Source organism: Mobula hypostoma, chromosome 16, assembly GCF_963921235.1.
Source record: "Mobula hypostoma chromosome 16, sMobHyp1.1, whole genome shotgun sequence".
In the NCBI taxonomy this organism is placed as follows: domain Eukaryota; kingdom Metazoa; phylum Chordata; class Chondrichthyes; order Myliobatiformes; family Myliobatidae; genus Mobula; species Mobula hypostoma.
Genome location: NC_086112.1, coordinates 48,301,762 through 48,322,691, shown reverse-complemented (window position 1 = coordinate 48,322,691; position 20,930 = coordinate 48,301,762). Strand labels below are relative to the sequence as shown.

The 20,930-nt window shown below is 41.5% G+C and overlaps 1 protein-coding gene and 1 long non-coding RNA gene across 6 annotated transcripts in view; one reads left to right on the top strand and one right to left on the bottom strand.

Moving 5' to 3' along the window:
• The window catches only part of sema4d (sema domain, immunoglobulin domain (Ig), transmembrane domain (TM) and short cytoplasmic domain, (semaphorin) 4D), a 212,286-nt gene that overhangs the window by 71,894 nt on the left and 119,462 nt on the right, over window positions 1–20,930 (top strand). The window contains exon 1 of one of the 5 annotated variants that reach the window (XM_063068908.1): window positions 1,605–1,646. The exons of the other annotated variants lie outside the window; for them this stretch is intronic. The gene's annotated coding sequence lies outside the window, so the exon portion shown is untranslated. Of the gene's footprint in view, window positions 1–1,604; window positions 1,647–20,930 lie in introns of those variants that run through there. 5 annotated transcript variants of the gene reach the window in all.
• LOC134357571 (uncharacterized) lies at window positions 2,602–19,054 on the bottom strand. The gene is made up of 3 exons (XR_010020657.1): window positions 18,921–19,054; window positions 5,427–5,613; window positions 2,602–4,942 (listed from the first exon to the last, which is right to left on the bottom strand). It is a non-coding gene; the product is annotated as an uncharacterized LOC134357571 (long non-coding RNA).

The window sequence follows — 20,930 nt, the reverse complement described above, 5'->3', positions numbered from 1 at the left end:
TAATTAACGGTGTGTTTTGGGGTCAGAAAGTGGATGATCACCACCTTGCCTATACTGCCACGCTATAGGGAGCTCGGAATTTCCTGGCCTTTGTTTTGGTTTGTGTGATTTCTGCTATTGGAGATCTAGGCTCCTTTCTAGTGCACCTGCAGTGATGATTGAGATCGCGAAGGAGCTGGCCAAAGCAGCCTCTTTTGTATGGATGTGGGAGAGTGGTGCTACACCAAAAGGCTGCTTTGAAAAGAAGAGAAATTAAACTTATTTACAGAACTACAGTTCGTCTCTTAATTTTCAGTCATCTTATTTGTGGCCAATCAATCATTGATTGTTCTCTGCATATCATAAATATATTAGTATCCTTAAATTTTTTATTCAGGACCTAGAAGAGCAGACATTGCCATATGCTTGAGGGCTTTGAGCAAAGCCAAGCTGATAAGCGATCAGATTTATAATGTTTACTCCTCATGGCTTTATAATTTGTGGTTACACCCGTGATAATTGTGACTTTTTACATCCTTCATTAATATTACTATGTAGTCAGCTAACATTGAATGGGAGCCAGAAATGGCTGGTATATGTACTCCGCGATTCACTGCTGATCTGGGTTCTGCAGAAGCATTTGTAATGTTAACCATTTTTTCTTTTTTTTAAGCCTGGTGTTTCTCCATTTTTTTTTGTACTCTTGTATTTTTATTATAGTCATTAAAGTAAAATTGCCAGTATTCTCGGAAGTTCAAACTCCATGCTGTTTGATCATTTCTTGTAACCACAGTTATTCTACTTTCACTTCCAGTATTAACAACTGGCATTGCAGTACTGTTTACCGGTCATAATTTGCATCTCGTATTACTTCACCAGCCGCAGAAGTCTCATCATTATGCCCCTAAGTAAACAGTTAAATTTCAGCAAAGTATTTTGTGCTGTATTTTACTGCTTGGGGTGGGGTGGTTGGAGAGTTGCTTGGTTCCATTGGGATGGTCTGAAGAATTGGCCTACTTACTTTTACTATCTGAGTTCACTCTTTGTTCTCAGTGTGGGTGTAGCTATCAATATTCCACTTTATTTTAGCTCAGCTGCAGCAACTGTTGTTAACTGTAAAACTGGAGGAGTTTATAGATAATTAACAACCCTTGCAGTTCCTTTAAAGTACTTGTGGAGTTCCCAACCTTGCTTTAGTAGTATTTGTCCATGACATTTTAAAAAAAAGGTTGAGAACCCCTGCAAGGTGTAGTGGGGGTTACGCCTTTTATTTAGCTGAATGGTTTCCCGGTTCAGTCCTTCACAATACTTCGGGCAGTTGTCTGGCATGAGGTCCCTCTCACTACCAGTCTTCCTTTCTGCTTGAACAAAAACCTAGTTTTTAGTAATGTTATTGGAGGTGATTTGACTTTGTTCCTACGATATTTTTTAGGCCTTATTGCTCTAATGCAGCACTGATGTAAATATAGAACATTCTGTCTGTCTCCCTTTCTCTTGCCAACCCCACCTCGCACAAATACCCCAAGCATAAGCACTGACAATAATGTCATCAGCGCATGCAGAGACAAGTAACTTGGTAATCAGTGCCCGCTGAAGAGATCTTCGCAGAGAGTTTGCATGGAATTGTACTGCTGAACTCTTATCAAGCAGCGTCTGTAACTACAAAGGTAAAAGGCCGCCTAATGGCAGGACAACTGATCTGGCCCATTAAGTGCCTGCAACAAACTGTTATTAATGGGAGAAATGTGAATTATGTACATAACTTTGAAATCTTAGATCCATTTTATACTTTAAGAACTTTTTATAGCTATTTCTACATGAAAGCAAGTCTGCAGTTCAGTTTTTAAATTCTAGCACAGGAAACAAGTGCTGTGTGTTGTAGAGAAATGCAGATTATGCAGTGATGTAATGGAAGGGTGCAGTTAATAATTCCTATATGGGAAATGGATTAATTCACGAAAGACCATAAAGAAAATCAAGTCACACATCCTGGTCTATTGATACATGGTCAAGTGAAGGATGTGCCATTTCATGTGGCCCCATTATAAAGTTCTGATTTTTGTCACAATTTGTTCCTGACAAAATCCACTGTGTCACTATGTATATGAGTGGGGTGAGGAAATTGCAGATGAATGGCCATGTCCATGGCATCTATTTTGTATAAGCTTGAGGCACAGCTAGAGGCCAGTCTTGGTAATTTAAAGTACAAGAGGAACAAGTTGTGCTGGAAGAATAGCCTTTCCTGTGCATCATTTTGCTCTGTATTTTAGTACAAAACCTTGCAGTATACTGCAGTGTTTCAAATTGCATTTGAAAAAAATAAGTTCAATGCTTTAATAGCTCTGAAGTAAAACTGATATATTAGATGATAATAATAGATTTGATGTAGACTAGATCAGTCATGTGGGGAAAAAGTCATACATCCACATGGTTGACTTCAGAAATTTAATTTGAAATGCAGTTCATAAATTTTATTTTCATCCCTCGTAGGTTTAAATATTTCCTTTCTGTATGAAAACAAAGACAATGCATTAATATTTGTGTTCAGTGGTGAATGAGAATAAAATTAACAAACTTTTATATGATTGACAAGAATAATGAATTTATTGTAAGAAGCTGCATTATGGTACATGTTGCCAATTATTTCAGTTTATCAGAGAGCCCTTTTATATTTTTATATTGATTTTAGTGAGTCTCTGTGCTTGGCACATATCAAAACATCCATTGATTTTCTTTTAGGACCAAGTAATTTTTATCAAAACTAAGAGGGATGTAGTCTACAATGATGTAATGTACTGTTTGAATGCAAGAGAAAATGTACAAACTGCTTGGTTAAATGGTAGCTTTAACAAGGATAAATATGAGATGCAGTTTATAGGAAAGCAGATTGATTATACATAGAAAATAATACTGGATATAAAAATAATGGATTGAGTCAAGGAGCAAAGTGATTGTAGATTACAGAAAAGTAGTTCATTTCAAGCAGCATTGCAGGTTAAATAATAATTTAATAGAATAGAGAACAGAAGACTGTTCAGCACTCCACAATCAATCTCACCCTCCTAAATAGTCTATAACCCTCCATTTTTCTTGCGTCCATGTGTCTTATTTCAGATCATCTTAAGTGCCCCAATTGTACCAGTCTATAGCACCACCCCCACACTGCTAAAAAAAAAATACTGCCACTAATACTATACACCATCTTCAATCTTGATCTTCGAAACTGTATCATTCCACACTTTACTGGATTGAACTCCATCTACCACTTCTCTGCCCAACTCTGCATCCTGTCTACTTCCACAACACCAATCATCATGTCATCTGCACATTTACTAACCCATTCTTCCACTTCCTCATCCAGCTCACTTAAAAACTTTTCAAAGAGCAGGGGTCACAGAGCAGATCCCTGTGGAACAGCACTAGTCACTGACCTCCAGGCAGAATATGCTGTGTGTACAACCACCCTTTGCCTTCCATGGGCAAGCCAATTCCAAATCTATGCTGCCTTGTTTCCATGAATCTCTTGCCTCATGACTTTCTGGATGAGCCTATACCATGGGGAATCTTGTCAAATACCTTATTGAAATCTAGCAGGCCAGACAGCATCTATGAAAAAGAGTAAACAGTCAATGTTTCGGGCTGAGCCACTTCATCAGCACCAGAAAGGAAGGGGGAAGAAGTTGGAGTCTGACCATCCACAACAACGCCAATCTTCATGTCATTTGCAAGTCAGATTCCGACAATTTCCCCCTTCCTATCCAATGGTAATGAAAGGTCTCAGCCCGAAACGTCGACGCTGTACTCTTGTCCACAGGTGCTGCCTGACCTGCTGAGTTCCTCCAGCATTTTGTGTGTGTTCCTTTTGGATTTCCAGCATCTGCTGAATTTCTAGTGTTTATTAAAATCCGTATACACAATCTCCACTCTACCCTCATCACTTTTAAACCTGAATCAAACTCATAAGGCGTGACATCTGTGACAAAGCAATGCTGGCTATCCCTAAACTGACAATACTTCTCCAAATGCTCATAAATACTATCCCTAAGAATCCTCTCCTATAGTTTACCCACTACTGATTTTAGATTTACTGATCTAAATTCCCACGATGATCCCAATTATACATCTTGAACAACATGTGCCATTCTCCAGTTCTCCAGTACCACTCCTGTGGCTAGAGAGAATGCAAAGATCATCAACAACATCCCAGCAATCTCTTCGCTCTCTTCCCTTAGCAACTTGGGGTATATTCTGTCCATCACCAGGGATAATCTCTCTTATCTCTCCTAATGTTTTTTCAGAGACATTTCTGATAACAGCATTGGATTTGTTTCTATAGTACCGAATTCAGAAGCAGCGACGCTTTTAGTAGGAACCTGTTTAGATTAGATTATGAGGACACGCAGTCCTCTTTTATTATCATTTAGTAATGCATGCATTAAGAAATGATACAATGTTTTTCTGGTGTGGTATCACAAACACAAGACAGACCAAGACTGAAAAACTGATAAAAACCACATAATTATAACATATAGTTACAACAGTGCAAGCAATACTGTAACTTGATGAAGAACAGGCCATGGGCACGGTAAAAAAAAGTTCAGTCTCTCAAAAGTCCCATCATCTCACACAGACAGGAGAAGGAAGAAAACTCTCTTCCTGCCATAAGCTACCAGCACCACAAACTTGCCAATGCAGCATCCTGGAAGCACCCCGACCACAGTCCGACTCTGAATCGTCTGAAAACTTTGAGCCTCCGACTAGCCCTCCGATCTGAGCAACATCTCTGCCAAGCGCTTCGACCCCGGCCGCCAGCAACAGGAAAAGCCGAGGATTTGGGCCTTCCCTCCGGAGATTCTTGATCGCACAGTATCAGCGGCAGCAAACCGGGCATTTCAGAAGTTTCACCAGATGTTCCTCTGTGCTTCTCGCGTCTGTCTCCATCAATCAGAATTGTGCACGGTCCCTATTTAACAAATAGAATATCATTTCATCGGAGAGGCCGTGCGCGCTGCGTCATGCCACCTTCTCCTCCCGCCTTCTGCTGAAGCTCCCAGTAAGATGGTGGTGTGCTCAGGTGCATTGGCCTCTCCAGAGCCAACCAAAGGTGTTTTTGTCTTTTTCAAATATTTTTTTTACAATTGCAAGACACTGCTGGACATTAAGTACTTCAGGTACTGTAGGTCTATCCCATTAGCAAGTTACTTGCTAGTGGGAGATCTGGTGCGGACTGTGTACCTGCCTGCTATGGAAAGGTTGTAGACAGTGTGTGAAGGCGGTGTGTAGTCTAACTGTGAGCGATTTGTCGGACGTTTTTGTTGTGATCACAAGACCATGTTGGACGTTGGTAATGTAGAATACTGCAAGTCTGGTTCACTGGTGAGATTGTCAGCGGGGGTGCTACATGGCCTCGGTTATCGGGTGGTCTGGGCACCATGCTGTTGGCTCACCTGTTGCAGCCGCCCTGGAGAAGAAGCGCCAGAAGCACCGTTTGGTGGCATCCATGCTGGATTGAGGACCTGCGCCTCCTGTTGGTGCTGCTCTCCAGTATTCGCTAGGTGGAAAGCAGGGTGGAGCATGTGCGCACGTACATCGGTGAATTGCTGAGGGCTTGTTCTTGATCCATGTGCCATCAATCTGCAGAACATGTAATGCAGGTAATTGGGCAACATTGTAATTTTTCATGTGACTGTTTACGGCTGAAATCTGGAAGAAAGCACACAGAGGATGCAGAGTGGGATCACAAAGGCGAGGAAAGAGGACCGGATCGAGACAACAGAGACTTATGGAGAAGAGGAATTTGGTGGGTAATAAAATGGACAAGTTTACGGCGCTAGCCAGGCATCAGAACATTTCGGCAGTGCAGTGTTATGTGTTTTACTGGAACGGGGCTGCACGAGGACATACCCGATCAAAACTTCTCCAATGGATGGCTTCCAGACCGTACGGGCTGACCGAAAGTGCACTGAGAGCGGTAAGCGTAAAGGAGTTGGGGGCTTACTGTTCTGGTTAACAACGGATGGTGCAATCCGGATCATATTACGATCGAGGAACGTGTTTGTAGACCGGATATTGAACTTTTTGCTGTTGGACTCAGGCCATATTCCACCGAGATACAACACTGGGCGTCACGGGAGGTTGTTCCTGCCTGTGGCCATTGAACTTTGCAGCTCCTCCTGTGGAGGGTCTGACACCCTGAGCCGATAGGCTGGTCCTGGACTTATTTCCATCTGGCATAGTTTGCATCTTGTTGTTTGATTGTTTGTGGTTTTTGTATTGCTATACTCTATGCTCTATTCTTGGTTGGTGCAGCTGTAACGAAATCCAATTTCCCTCGGGATCAATAAAGTATATCTATCTATCTACCTATCTATCTTGTGTGCTATTTATCCCCAGTGCTGTGTATGTTTGTTGGTATAGTGTTTTGCACCTTAGCCCCAGAGCAATGCAATTTAGTTTGTATTCATGTATGACTGAATGATTAAATTTGAAGTTGAGCTGCACTTGAATTATGCTTAATAATGTTTGCTGTGTTATAACATGTATTTTTACTGGATAATTAACCAGTGATGATTACCACTGCTGGAAGATGTTATTGGGAATAATTAAATATTGGACCTGTTATCCCTCCCTTAAAAGATATTTAAAGGATACCTTGTTTGAGTTTGTTATTCATGGCTTAAAGGATAGATGTGGTGAGAATGTTCCCAAGGACTATAGATTCAAGAGAGTTTGTAAAAATCATTAGAAGTAAGAAGAAACTGGAGAGACTGGTTAGAATAACACACACAAAATGCTGTTTTGGCCTGAAATGTTGACTGTATTCTTTTCCATAGATGCTACCTGGCCTGCTGAGTTCCTCCCGCATTTTGTAGGTGTTGCTTGGACTTCCAGCATCTGCAGATTTTCTCTTGTTTGAGACTCTTTATACTACAGGGAAGTGTTGATAAACAAATGTCTCTGATGTTATCGGAAGGGGGCTGTTTGACTTCATTAAAGTTTCTGATGTACAGGGAGGAGGTCAAACACCTAGAGAGCTGGTGCAGTGATAACAACTTGATGCTTAATGTCACCAAAACCAAGGAGATGATCGTCGATTTCAGATGGTCTCAGCCTGAGCACACACCCCTCAGCATCAGCGGCTCCGCAGTGGAGAGAGTGGAAAACATCAAGTTCCTTGGGGTGCAGATCTCGGACAATCTCACCTGGTCCAGGAACACCACTGGGATTGTGAAACGGGCCCAGCAGAGATCGCACTTTCTGAGGAAGCTTAAAGAAGCATCACTCACCACTAACATCTTAACTACATTCTACAGAGGAGTGGGTAAGAGTATGCTGATCTTTTGCATCACAACCTGGTACTCCAGCTGCAGTGCTGTCGACAAAAAAGCCTTGCAGAGGGTGGTTAGGGGAGCAGAGAAGGTTACTGGGGTCTCCCTACCTTCTGTCCAAGACCTCTTTCAGAGTCGATGTCTCCAGAAGACACGGTACATCATTAAAGACCCCTCACACCCTCTCCATGAACTGTTTGTTCTTCTGCCATCAGGCAATCATTACAGGAGCATCAAAACTAAAACCACAAGGCTACTAAACAGCTTCCTCCCACAGGCAGTCAGACTGCTAAATAGCTGCTCCACCTGACTCTGCTTTGGACACTTTTAACTTGCACTGGACACTTATAACTTGATTTTAACTGACATGTGGCTGTTGTGCTTTACTATTTATTGTTATGTTTATTATTTAGTGTTGCATTTGTTATGTTATCATTGCACTGCTCCTGGGAAACGCTGTCTCATTCTGCCCTGCAGAGCTGATGTACGGTTAGAATGACAATAAAGTTTTCTAAAGCAACACACATCAAAGTTGCTGGTGAATGCAGCAGGCCAGGCAGCATCTCTAGGAGGAGGTAGAGTCGACGTTTCAGGCCGAGACCCTTCGTCAGGACTAACTGAAGGAAGAGTTAGTAAGAGATTTGAAATGTGTGTTGCTTGAATTTCCAGCATCTGCAGAATTCCTGTTGTTTGTGTTTTAAAGTTTTTTGAATCTTTGAATAGAAAAAAGAGTGCTAAGATTAGAAAAGTAGTTGGAAGGAGAGGTTTTGCATGGTTTAGTTGTGGTGAAAGGCCTGTCTGGTGCTTTATTATTTGTTTCTCCATGAATTCAACAAGTCTAGTGGTTGAGAAATTGAACAGGTTTTATCTATTTTCACGAATGTTAACATAAAAATCCAAGTTGAAAATGAATCTGGATGGAACGGAATCAGTAAACAAATAATGCAGATAGTAACAACAGGAAACTGTAATGAAGTTTTTAAAAATTGCTTTTGGAGATAATAGATATATTAATTGTCACCTTCCAAATTTCAACAGGTTCTTAAACTGTTCCTGTGAATCAGAAAGTAGCACGCGTAACCCCCAATATTTAGTAAAGAAGTGAGAGTGAAACAGGGAACTATAGACTGTCATCCATAGTTGGGTAAATGGTTTAGTCTATTATTAAGGAAGTGATAAATGGGCACTTAGAAAATAATTGGATTACTCTAAGTAGTCATGGAATAATGAAAGAAATTATCTTTGGCAAACCTTTTAGTTTTTTGAGTGGTAACCAACTGCTGTGTAATGGCAGTAGCTAATACTAGAGGGCTATTTATAAGGTGATTGGAGGAAGGAATAAGGGGATGTCAGAGGTAGGTTTTATTTTTACGCAGGAAATAAGTGCACAGAACACATTGCTGGGCTGATGCAAGAGGCAGATATATGAGGGACATTTAAGAATCCCTTAGATAAAAGATGAAAGAAAAATGGAGGTATATGTGGTATGGAAGGGTTTGATCTTGGAATAAGTTAAAATGTCAGTACAATATCATGGACCAAAGACCCTGTGCAGAGCTGTACCGTTCTATGTTTTATGTCATATTGGGGCTTTCAAATGACCATTTTGACTTCTCAGTTTGGGTCAATAAAACTGGAGTATGTAAACTGGGGTTGTAAAGTTGTGTGGATTAGGGATTGATTAGTCTGTGAACAATGGGAATAAATGGGTCCTGTTTGGGTTGGGAGGCTGTGGTGAGTGTTGTAGCAAGAATTCATAGATAGATTGATTTATACTGTATAGAAACATGTTCTTTGGCCTAACGCCTATAATGATCAAGATGTCTTTCTATGCTAATCCAATTTGCATTTGGCTTATGTCCTTCTAAGCCCTTCCATGTACCTGTCAAAGTGTCTTTTAACTGTTGTAATTGTACCTGCATTCGCCACTTCCTCTGGCAGCTGGTACTACTATGTACCCATCAACCTTGATGGGTTGGTGATGGGGCCCTAGCTGTTCCCAGTCTTATCATAAGGAGGTAACAATTCAGGACTGAATTGGGAAGAAATTTCTTCATGGAGGATGGTGAATAATTGAAATTCACTGTTAACAAGGCTGTGGCATCTCAGTCATTGAGTATTTGAAGGCAAAGCAATAGAGTTTTGTGTATCGAGGTTATTGGGGGGAAGTGGTAGAGGGTAGATAGATCAACTGTGACGGGCAACTGGCCTATAATTGCTTCAAGTATACCTTGTGGGATTTGTTAATTACTGTCAATGAAATTCCTGACTTTATAAATTAACTATTGCAAAACTGAAGCTTTACTGTTGGATTAATTTTGAAAATGTTCCTTCTTCCTTTATTCTGCCTCATAATTTAACTTAAACTGGAACTGCTGTTGACTGGCTGTTCTTCCAGTGCCTCTTTTACTTTTGTGTCCTCATCTTGTTCCCATGAGACCCAGATGTTACCTTTACTGCCACATATCACTTCACTGTGTAGGCAAAGTTCACTGGATGTTTAATGAACAACAAATGGCTGGTAAGTGCCCTGCTGCAACAAAATTTGTAGGTAGAATAGTAATTTAGAACTTTCTTTAAAGATTTTTTTTCAGCTTAGTTAAAGTTTGATAACTAAGCTATCAAAATTGGCTCCATGTTTAATTAAATTCTGGATAAACGATTACATTGAAATTCAAAAGCGTTGGTTGCTTCACTTAGCAGTTAAGCTTCGGTACATTGTAGTGAAATAGCCACTTGTTCTCATCTAATCTCACTGTGTTTTTTAAAATGTCCAATTTCTCCTGAAGTTTGTAGCTTAAAATTCTGAATTTGTCACTGTCAGGAAATGGAAATATATTCTCTATCTCTTCTGTTAAAGAAATCATAGGGGTTAGACTGACTCAAGAGAAGCACACGTATACTTCCAAAAAAAATGCTACGGTATTTTTGATGCACTTTATTTTCCAATTTACCCATTTTATAATTTCAATCATCAATAATAAGAGATTTGAACTATTTCAGGGAGTCTGTTACCATTTCTCCATTCTTCTATATATACACTTGCTTTTAGTGCCAACTTCTTACAACCCGGCTATCTCAAAGCAACGTGCATGATTAACTTGGTCTACATTGACTGTTCAAACAGTAAGATTGCCCTCATCAAAGTGAGGAATATCCTGAGAAAGGAAGTGTCTCACATACTAAACCCCTTTGAAATTCTGATCGGTTTTCAGTAAAAGGTCAGGAGTAGCTCCAGCAAAAAGAAGCCTGTGGTCTCGAAACGAGCCACTGGTGAGGTTTGTTCTCATGCTTGTGTGCAATGTAGAGATTGGAGGTTTACTGCCTTGAAGAGAAACTCCTTTGAAATTAGTGCCAGCAAATTTCACTTGAAACCAAATTAAAATTTAAAGTTAAGCTTGTGTTGCCAGCATCTAATGTTACAAAGGGAGCTATAATAACTATGTAAAATTTCTCCTCTTAGCAATTTGAATGTTATAATAGTCAAAGGTAGTAGAAAAAAACAGTTTAATTTGGGTAGATATTTCTGGAGTAGGGGCGTCTTTAATGCATGTATTATTATGCTCACATCACAAGTTCTAGGCATATATGAGGTTGGAGATAGTGGAATCTGGAGCCAAATACAACCTGCTGAAGGCAAGATCAGTGGAGGTGGAGGGATACTAAATGTTTTGTGTTGAGACCCCTCCTTCGAAGGGAGTGTTAAGACATAGGAGAAGAATCAGGCTATTCAGCCCATTATGTCCACTCCACCATTTGATCATGTCTGATATATTTTCTCTCTCAACCCCATTCTCCTGCCTTCTACCTGTATCCATTGACATCCTTACTAATCAAGAACCTGTCAACCTGTACTTAAAATATTCCCAGTAACTTGGCTTCCACAGCCATGTGTGGCAGTGAATTCCCCAGATTCATCACCCTCTGTCAAAGAGAAATCCCTCCTTATCACTGTTCAAAAGGGATGTCCTTCTACTCTGAGGCTGTGTGCCCTTTGACCCTCTCCATGTACGCTGTATTTAGGCCTTTTAATATTTGGTAGGTTTCAATGAGACCACACCCCAAACCCCCTTCAAACTTCAGCAAGTACAGGTCCAAAGCTATCAAATGTTCCTCATACATTAACCCTCTCATTCCTGGAATAATTCTTGTAAACCTCTTCTGGACACACTCCAATGTCAGCACATCCTTTCTTAAATATGGAGTCCAAAACTTCCTGCAATATTCCTAACGTGGTCTGAGCAATGCCTTATAAAGCCTTATATATTACACTCTTGCTTTTATATTCTAGTCCTCTCAAAATGAATGCTGGCATTGCATTTGCCTTTCTTAATAGTAACAAAGCCTGCAAGTTATCCTTTAGGGAATCCTGCACAAGGACTCTCAAATCCCTTTGCACTTCTGATTTCTGAATTTGCTTCCCGTTTATCCTTCCACCAAAGTGCATGTCCATACATTTCTGTGCACTGTAGGGAATGTCCATTCTCCCAATCTGTCTAAGTCCTTCTGTGAGCGTCCTGCTTCCTCATCTTCCCCTCCCCCAATCTATCTTTGTATCATCTATCATCTGCAAGCTTGGCTATAAAGCCATCAATTCTGTCATCTAGATCTTCAACATATAATGTGAAAAGTAGAGGGCTCAACGCTGGCCCAAGCAGCTAACCAGAAGGGCTTAGTCCTGACGAAGGGTCTCGGCCTGAAACGTCGACTGCGCCTCTTCCTATAGATGCTGCTTGGCCTGCTGCGTTCACCAGCAACTTTGATGTGTGGGGCTTCCTTTATTCCCACTCTGCCTCCTGTCAGTCAGCCAATCTTGTCCATGCTAGTATTGTTCCTGTAATACTTGCTTAGCAGGGCACCTTGTCAAATGCTTTGTGACATCAAAATAACAAGTTAAAAAATAACAAAATAACACTGATTCTCCTTGATCTATCCTGTCTGTTATTTCCTCAAAGAATTCCAACAGATTTCCCCTTGAGGAAACCATGCTGACTTCAGCCTATTTTACTGTGTGCCTGCATGTACTCTGAAACCTCATCCTGAATAATAGATTCTAACATCTTGCCCATGAAGATGTCAGGTTAACTGGCCTATAATTCCTTGTCTTTTGCCTCTGTCCCTTCTTAGAGTGGAATCCCATTTACGACTTTTCAGTCCTCTGGAAGCATTTTAGCATTCAGTGATTCTTGAAAGATCACTGCTGATGCCTCCACAATGTCTTCAACTACCTCTTTAAACCTTTCAACTTCCAAATACCTTTTCCTTAGTATCAGCATCTGCACTTACTTCTGCCCCCCCAGACTCAAATTTCTAGCATACTGCTAGTGAATTCCCATGTGAAGACTGACACAAAATACTTAATCAGTTCATTTACCATTTCTTTGTTCCCCTTTACTACCTCTGCTGTGTCATTTTCCAGGGATCCGAAGTCCACTTTTTTTTATCCTTTGTTAATCTGGACAAAAAAGTCTTGGATACCAACTCTATGATAACTTATATATTATTGGCTAGCTTCCCTTCATATTTCTCTCCTCATTGCTTTTTTTTTTGAGTTGCCTTCTGGTGTTTTTTTCTGAAAAGTTTCCCAATCCTCTAACTTCTTACTCTTTTTTTTCTATATTGTGTGCCCTCTCTTGCTTTTACACTGTTCTTGACTTACCTAGTCAGCCATTGTTGCCTCATCCTCCCAAAGAATGCTGCTGCTTTGCTATGAATTGATCCTGCATCTTTCGAATTACTCCCAGAAACTCAAGTCATTGCTGACTACCGTTATCCCTACCAGTGTCTTCATCCAATTATCTTTGGTCAGCTCTTCACTCATCCTTCTGTCATTCCCTTTACTCTACTGTAATACTAATACAAATAATTTTAAGCTCCTTCTCAAACTGAATTCTATCATATTATGATCCCTGCCTCATACGGGTTCTGTTACTTTAAGCTCCCTAATCAAATCTGGTTCATTGCACAATATTAATTCTAGAATAGCCTTTTGTCTCATGGGCACATCCACAAGCTCCTCTAAAAAGCCATCTTGTAGGCATTCTGTAAATTCCAACTCTTGGGATCCAGCACCAACCTGATTTTCCCAATCAACCTGCATATTGAAATACCCGGTGACTATTGTAACATGGCCCTTTTTACATGCCTTAAGCTTTTTATAGCTGGGGGGGAGGTGGGGTTGGTAATGGCGACAAGCTCTCGCTACCTATTAAATGCTCCCAATGGTGTGCGCTTCAGATAGCCTCTGACAACCAAGTCCAGCTCCTGGCCTTCATATGTGGCTTAGCTACTGAGCCTGGACGAACCATTCCTAATAACAGGAGAAGGGCCAAAGGGAGGTTACTGGTGCCTTGAAACCAGTCAGATGGGGCTCATCAGCTGTGGTTGGCAGCTGATCTAGGAGAAGGAAAACTCTGATCTCAAACCTCCACTGCCTTGCTGCTGTATCCACTCATGGGAAAGGCTTCGGGAGTAAACCCTGAGGGGAAAAATCCGGAGATGGATTCCCTGAAGCAGTCCTACGTTGAGTTCAACATTGCTGGCAACTCCTGCGACGCTGCTAATAGCAAACTGTATTTGTTTCTGTCGTTCCTTTGGGTTCATAAGATGAGTGGAGAGAGAGAGAACTTGCTACATGGGGGACAGCTTGCTCTCCGTGTCGTATTGCCTAGGCTTGTGTATCTAGACAGCTAGGACACAACATCCATGGTTGACCCTGAACGATGGAGGCTTCACTGTAATATGTACTCCACGTCGTGGCTACTGTTCGGAGCCTCTATATAACTCTCATCAGGGTCTTTTTATCCTTGCAGTTTCATAACACAACTCTACTCACAAAGATTCTTCATCTTCTGGTCATATGTCACTTAAAGGGGAGGGGGCTGTCTTGGTAACAAGGGGGGCAGTTGGGGGATTACATATTCACCTTCCACGTTCGCCTCAATGTTTCAATCTTCCTCGTCGCTTTGATTAGCAAACAAAGGAAGGTTTAATTGGCGAAATGGAGTTTAACAATGACTCTCACCCTGTCCCGCTGCCTTGTCACCATAAAGTCCGTGCATGCTGCCTCGTCTCCTACAATCCTCTCGGAGACAGCAGTGCACTGGAACACCCAAACGATCTCCAAACTTCCGCATTTGCTCGATGTTTCAATCTCCTTCATCGCTTTAATTGGCGAACAGTGGAAGCTTTAATCAGCGAAATGGAGTTGAACAGCAGCTCGTGCCCCGTCCTGCAGCCTCCCCGAGCTTGCCCCCTCTGCCTCCTGGAATCCTCTTGGAGACTGCAGAGCACTGGGACACCCAAATGATCTCCAAAGTGCAAATCACAGGCTCCAACAGTTCCTGAGTCACATTGAAGGTAAAAAAACAAATGTAAAAGACATAAAAGAAGTGAAATGTATGATTTCATGATGTATCTAGATGTTGATTGAAGAAGGGTTGAACACAGGCACTATCTTGTCTATTGCCATATCATGAGAGATCTGGACTGAAGAAGTTGTTTTATTACTGGACCTGGCCTGTGCATTATTGCTGTTCACTACTGTAGCACAGTGTTAACTAGTAACACTACTACTGATTCCCACGCTCTAATCATGCAGTGTTAGCCCACAGCCCAACTGAGATACCGCTGCCCCACTTTGTGTACTGTCAGGCAGAGTTGGGTTTTGCCTGAGCTATGTTGAAGTCATAACTTTCCCCTTTACTGATTGTAGCATTTGATGTTGGACTTAAACAATAGGAGATTTATTGTGGTTGTTAATCCATAACAAAAATGGCAGAAGCAAACCAAACAAAGGATGTGTAGACAGTATAGTGTGGAGTATATGGAAAAACGGAGTTATACCAGCACCAAGCAACCAACAGCAGCCAATGTGTCAGTTGTGTGAAAAAGATTTTTCAAATGAGGCATTGAAACCGTCTAGGCACCTTGAACATTTGCACTCTGATAAAGCAAATAAGAAGTTATTTGCAGTCACTTCAAGAAAACTTTCAGAAATGGAAAACACTTCAAAACATGTTTGCCAGCACATCGCAATAAAACAGTGATGGTTTGCATGCTTTATACAACATTTCATTGCTCATTCCTAAATCTGGAAAGCCTCATACAATGGCAGAAGAACTAATACTACCAGCAGCAAGGGTGGTTTTGCGCAAGTCACCAGACCAAATAATTAAAGCAATTTCTGCTGGGCAACAGCTCTGTTCGAAGACAATTAGTTGAAATATCTGAGAATGTGGAAGGCACATTGTTCAACATACTTAGAACAACAGAATTTGCTCTGTGGTTGGTTGAGTCAACTTTGCGGGCAACAAATCTTTGCATCTTGGTTATGTTCACTTCGTAAAAGATGAAAGCATGGGTCACATTGTTATTTGCAGGGGTCTAGAAATAGAGTCAAAGGGTGAGTGTATATCTTGGGTTACTGAACAATTTTTTAAAGAGAAGGACATTCTGCTTATCAACCACCTTCCTTGTGCAACTGATGGGGCAATGTCCATGACAGGATGCCACCGTGGGGTTATTGCCTTCTTGAAAAAACTGTGTAATTCACAGACAATATCTTGTTTTTTTTAAAAAAAACCCAAGTGATTGGCAGCACAAATCATTAAATACTGTCTCACAGTGGTAAATAAAATCAGGTCCCACGCTCTCAATTCTCAACTAATTTGAGAGCTTTGTATAGAGACTGGTGGGCAGGTTGAATGCTTACTGTTGCACACAGAAGTCAGATGCTTTGCAAACAGAAACTGCCTGAGATGCTTTTATGCACATTTTGAAATTCTGATAAAATTCTTTGGAGACTCGAATGTTTTATTCAGTAATCAACTCCAGAATATTAGGCATGGCATTGCTGATTTGTCAGAAATGTATGCAAAGTTTTTAAAGGAACCAATCTTCAGTTGGAAGGAAATGTGAATTTTATCAAAGTCAAATCAGTCATCGCCACGTTTCTGTATAAGTTAACTCTATTTTAAAGTGCAACATTGGCCGTCACGACCTCGTCCAATTTCTGAGCTTCTCTGAGGTTGAAAGGAAAGAAAAAATATCAGATGATGATCAAGTATAGTGTGTCCACCTGGGTGAGCTGCACAGAGAGATATCAGGATCTTCTCTTGATCCAAAGTCCAGATTGGGATATAAATCCATTCCTGAACACTTCTAATGAGAAATTAACAGGAAGGATGGCGGAAGAACTGATCTCACTGCAAAATGACTTTGAGCTGAAGTCATATCAAGACATTTGAAAGAAATCTCTGAACACTATCCTGCATTGTAGGAAAAGGTCAAGATGTTTTTTTTATTGCCTTTCCAACATCATATTTAGCGGAGTGTGTTTTCAGTGCAGTCACCTTATTTCTTTCAAAGCAAGAAAACAGATTGCAAATTACTGAACATGGGGATCTGGGGTTCCTTCTGAGTGACATTCAGCCTGATGTTGAAAAACTGTTATCACTGCACCAAACCCATCCATCTCATTGAAATTTCTAAGAGCAATGACGTAGTGAATAGTTGGATTACTAATTTACGCTCTAAAAATGTTAATGAAAATTGGTTTTGCTATAACTAAAGAAATAATTTTATTTGTAGCTTTAAATGGATTTGAAAATTTTTTTTGCAATTACTGTCATTGCTTTGAATGTGCGGTTCCTATTTTCCTTCACTGTGCATCATAAATCAAAATTCTTTATAGTTTTTATGTAATGGCTAGAAAGGGAGAGGGGTGCCCTGGGGATGTGATCTGGGAGCCAAGGGAGTGGTAACCACTGTTCTACAGTGTTGTCATAATCATGTACAGTTTTATAAATCTTGTTATCAAAGTGAAATTTGGTTTATTCTACAACAGATTAACCAAACAAGTTCCTATATTTATGAACCTAATACCTTGAGTGAAAGATAGATCATGCATCATCCTACTTTTAACACATTTTAAGCCTTTGGACCAACTTTGCAATGATCCTTTCTCAAATAAGCAACAGTGCTTTTTTGATCAGCCTCAATTGTTAAAGCTTTGAAAACTGTTGTAATGAAATAACTTGCATTTACTATAGCATTGCTTCTGAGTCCAGATTAGAAAAGCTGGCTTTGTTTACATGCTTTTGTGATTATAGGCGTTTCATAGGAAGATCCTCATGTGTGACTTGCTGTCACTCTGGGGCTGTAGGTTTTGAGGAGGTTGATGAAGCCAGTGTAGGGTCAGTAAACACTGGTACACATGGGCAGGAGTTGCTGGATGGTTATGTGTGTGGGTAGATTGGGAAGTGGTACTCTCCTTGCACCATTTATGTTGGATTTGAGCACGCCTGAGTACTTCAATGTCTTCCTTCATTGAAAGGAAACTTCTGAGTAGTTCGCCTTTCCCAAAGTTTGCATTCTTAATGTAACAGGTAAATCAGTAGCAGTAAAACAGAATGCTTCCTGTACCGCGGATGGAACAGAAGATGACAATGCCATGATCCTTGATAGTCTTGTAACACTAACAAGCTGTCACAGAAATTCAACGGGGTATTGCAGTACAAAAACCATGGCTGCAAACAACACAAACACAAACTGTAATTTTCATTTCTAGGACGAGGGAGATGTCTTCCTTTTTTTAAAGAAAGGGGCTTCCCTTCCTCCACTATCAACTCTGCTCTTAAACGCATCTCCCCCATTTCATGTACATCTGCTCTCACTCCATCCTCTCACCACCCCACTAGGAATAGGGTTCCCCTGGTCCTCACCTACCACCCCACCAGCCTCCGGGTCCAACATATTATTCTCCGTAACTTCCGCCACCTCCAACGGGATCCCACCACTAAGCACATCTTTCCCTCCCCCCTCTCTCTGCATTCCGCAGGGATCGCTCCCTACACAACTCCCTTGTCCATTCGTCCCCCCCATCCCTCCCCACTGATTTCCCTCCTGGCACTTATCCGTGTAAGCGGAACAAGTGCTACACATGCCCTTACACTTCCTCCCTCACCACCATTCAGGGCCCCAAACAGTCCTTCCAGGTGAGGCATCACTTCACCTGTGAGTCGACTGGGGTGATATACTGCATCCGGTAATCCCGATGTGGCCTTTTATATATTGGTGAGACCCGACGCAGACTGGGAGACCGCTTTGCTGAACATCTACGCTCTGTCCGCCAGAGAAAGCAGGATCTCCCAGTGGCCACACAGTTTAATTCCACATCCCATTCCCATTCTGACATGTCTATCCACGGCCTCCTCTACTGTAAAGATGAAGCCACACTCAGGTTGGAGGAACAACACCTTATATTCCGTCTGGGTAGCCTCCAACCTGATGGCATGAACATCGACTTCTCTAACTTCCGCTAAGGCCCCACCTCCCCCTCGTACCCCATCTGTTACTCATTTTTATGCACACATTCTTTCTCTCACTCTCCTTTTTCTCCCTCTGTCCCTCTGAATATACCTCTTGCCCATCCTCTGGGTCACTCCCCTCCCCCCCCCCCGTCTTTCTTCCTGGACCTCCTGTCCCATGATCCTCTCGTATCCCCTTTTGCCTATCACCTGTCCAGCTCTCGGCTCTATCCCTCCCCCTCCTGTCTTCTCCTATCATTTTGCATCTCCCCCTCCCCCTCCAGCTTTCAAATCCCTTACTCACTCTTCCTTCAGTTAGTCCTGACGAAGGGTCTCGGCCTGAAACGTCGACTGTACCTCTTCCTACAGATGCTGCTTGGCCTGCTGCGTTCACCAGCAACTTTGATGTATGTTGCTTGAACACAAACTGCAAGGTCTGTTCTCTCCTAATCATCAATGAACAGGTCAATAACAGATTAGAGCTTGGACTTTGACCATGCACATTTGCATAGTCAATGTACAAATCACTAACATCAGTTTACTCATTTCAATAAGGTGCTCTTGTGCAATATTGCGCACAAATATAGCATACATGTGCATTAGAGACATCCAGTTGTATCAGCCATTTCTTTTGGTGTTTCCACTGTGGTTGTATTGTCACATTGATTGTCATCCAATCATGAAAAAGTAACTTTTTTTTACCTACAATATGATATTTGCATTTGCTTGTTATCTTTATATCTATTTTTTATCTCACCAAGTTCTGCCAAAATGTTTGTAATGAAAACAGAAAATGCCCGAAGCACCCAGCAAGCCAGACAGCATCTCTGAAGAGAGAAACCTAGCTTATGTTTTGGGTCAAAGGTTTTTGTTGTTTGCAGTCATGGCTTTTGTCCTGCAATTCCCTGTTGGATTTCTGTGACAGCTTCTTAGTACAGGTTTCCCCTGCCATCTGATGGTAGAGCGTTCCTATGAAATGGTTCGTAAGCAGGAATGTCATAAAGCGAAGAAGCAATTACCATTAATTTATATGGGAAAAATTTGTGAGCGTTCGCAGACCCAAAAATAACCTACCAAAGCATGCCAAATAACACACAAAACCTAAAATAACAGTAACATATAGTAAAATCAGGAATAATATGATGAATACACAGCCTATATAAAGTAGAAATACTTTTCCACAATCATTGCCGGCACTGTTCTCCGTAGCGAAAATCTCACGCAAGCGCTCTCGGCAGAAACATGGCGCAAGCGCTCTCCAGTAACCTTTAAGCTATGAAGCTGCCAAATCATACCAAATAACACCTAAAAATACACAGCCTATATAAAGTAGAAATAACATATGTACAGTGTAGTATCACTTACGGCAATTGCCTCTGATCTGAGCCGACATTTACGTGCCAGGCGGCACCTACTTAATTAGCTTGTTTATTTCGGCTTTTTTTCTTAAAGATGTGCTGGGTGCCTCCCGGCTACCACTGCATTCCTCGCGGATCGGTATTGGTCCGCAGCCCGGGGGTTGGGGTGGGGGGGCACACTGAGGTGTCGTCTGTTTCCATCAGGGCAGACAGGTCATCTTCTTCTATGACTGCCTGCCTCGATGTCAAAGGTCGAGGTTCGTTGTCTGCTGTGGCTGATGTGGAAGGCTTGAAAAACGACAGTATGCTTGATTGCTTAGTCTCGTGCATTTTTTTTTAGATCATACAGTTCTTTGTAAGGACTCAAACCATCCTGCAAATATGCCCTAAACCGACGTACTCTTTCAAAATTAAAGTCGTACTTTATCATTGCAGCAAAAATCTCACGCAGTTGCTTCACGTTCAGTTCCTGGACGACTTCACTTTTGGTCCGTTCGCTACTGCATTCAGTTTCGATTGTTATCCTTTTCTCTTCCAATTGCATCAGCTAGTCATCTGTCAGTTCTTGGTCATGGGATGCCAAAACCTCTTCAACATCATCTTCATCAACTTCCACAAGCCAAACTCACGTTGTCCTTACTTCGTTCACCACGATCGAAACACTTAATTATGTCTAGTTTTATGCTAAGTGTAACACCCTTACGAGCGATTTCAGGCTTTTCCGATACCTTAGAACTCATCTTGCTAACGGCTGCTCACAGGCACGTGTTTAAGCAATGCTGGCAAAAATGCCGTTCGGAATCCAGGGGAGAGCGGCTGCTCGGGGCGCGCGCTGCCTTTTTTCGTAACAGTGAAAACACCTTCTGTTAGCGAAAACATGTAACTAATGTAGGTCTTTCATAACAGAGAGGTTTTGTAAGGCAAACGTTCGAAAAGCGGGGGACACCCTGTGTTAC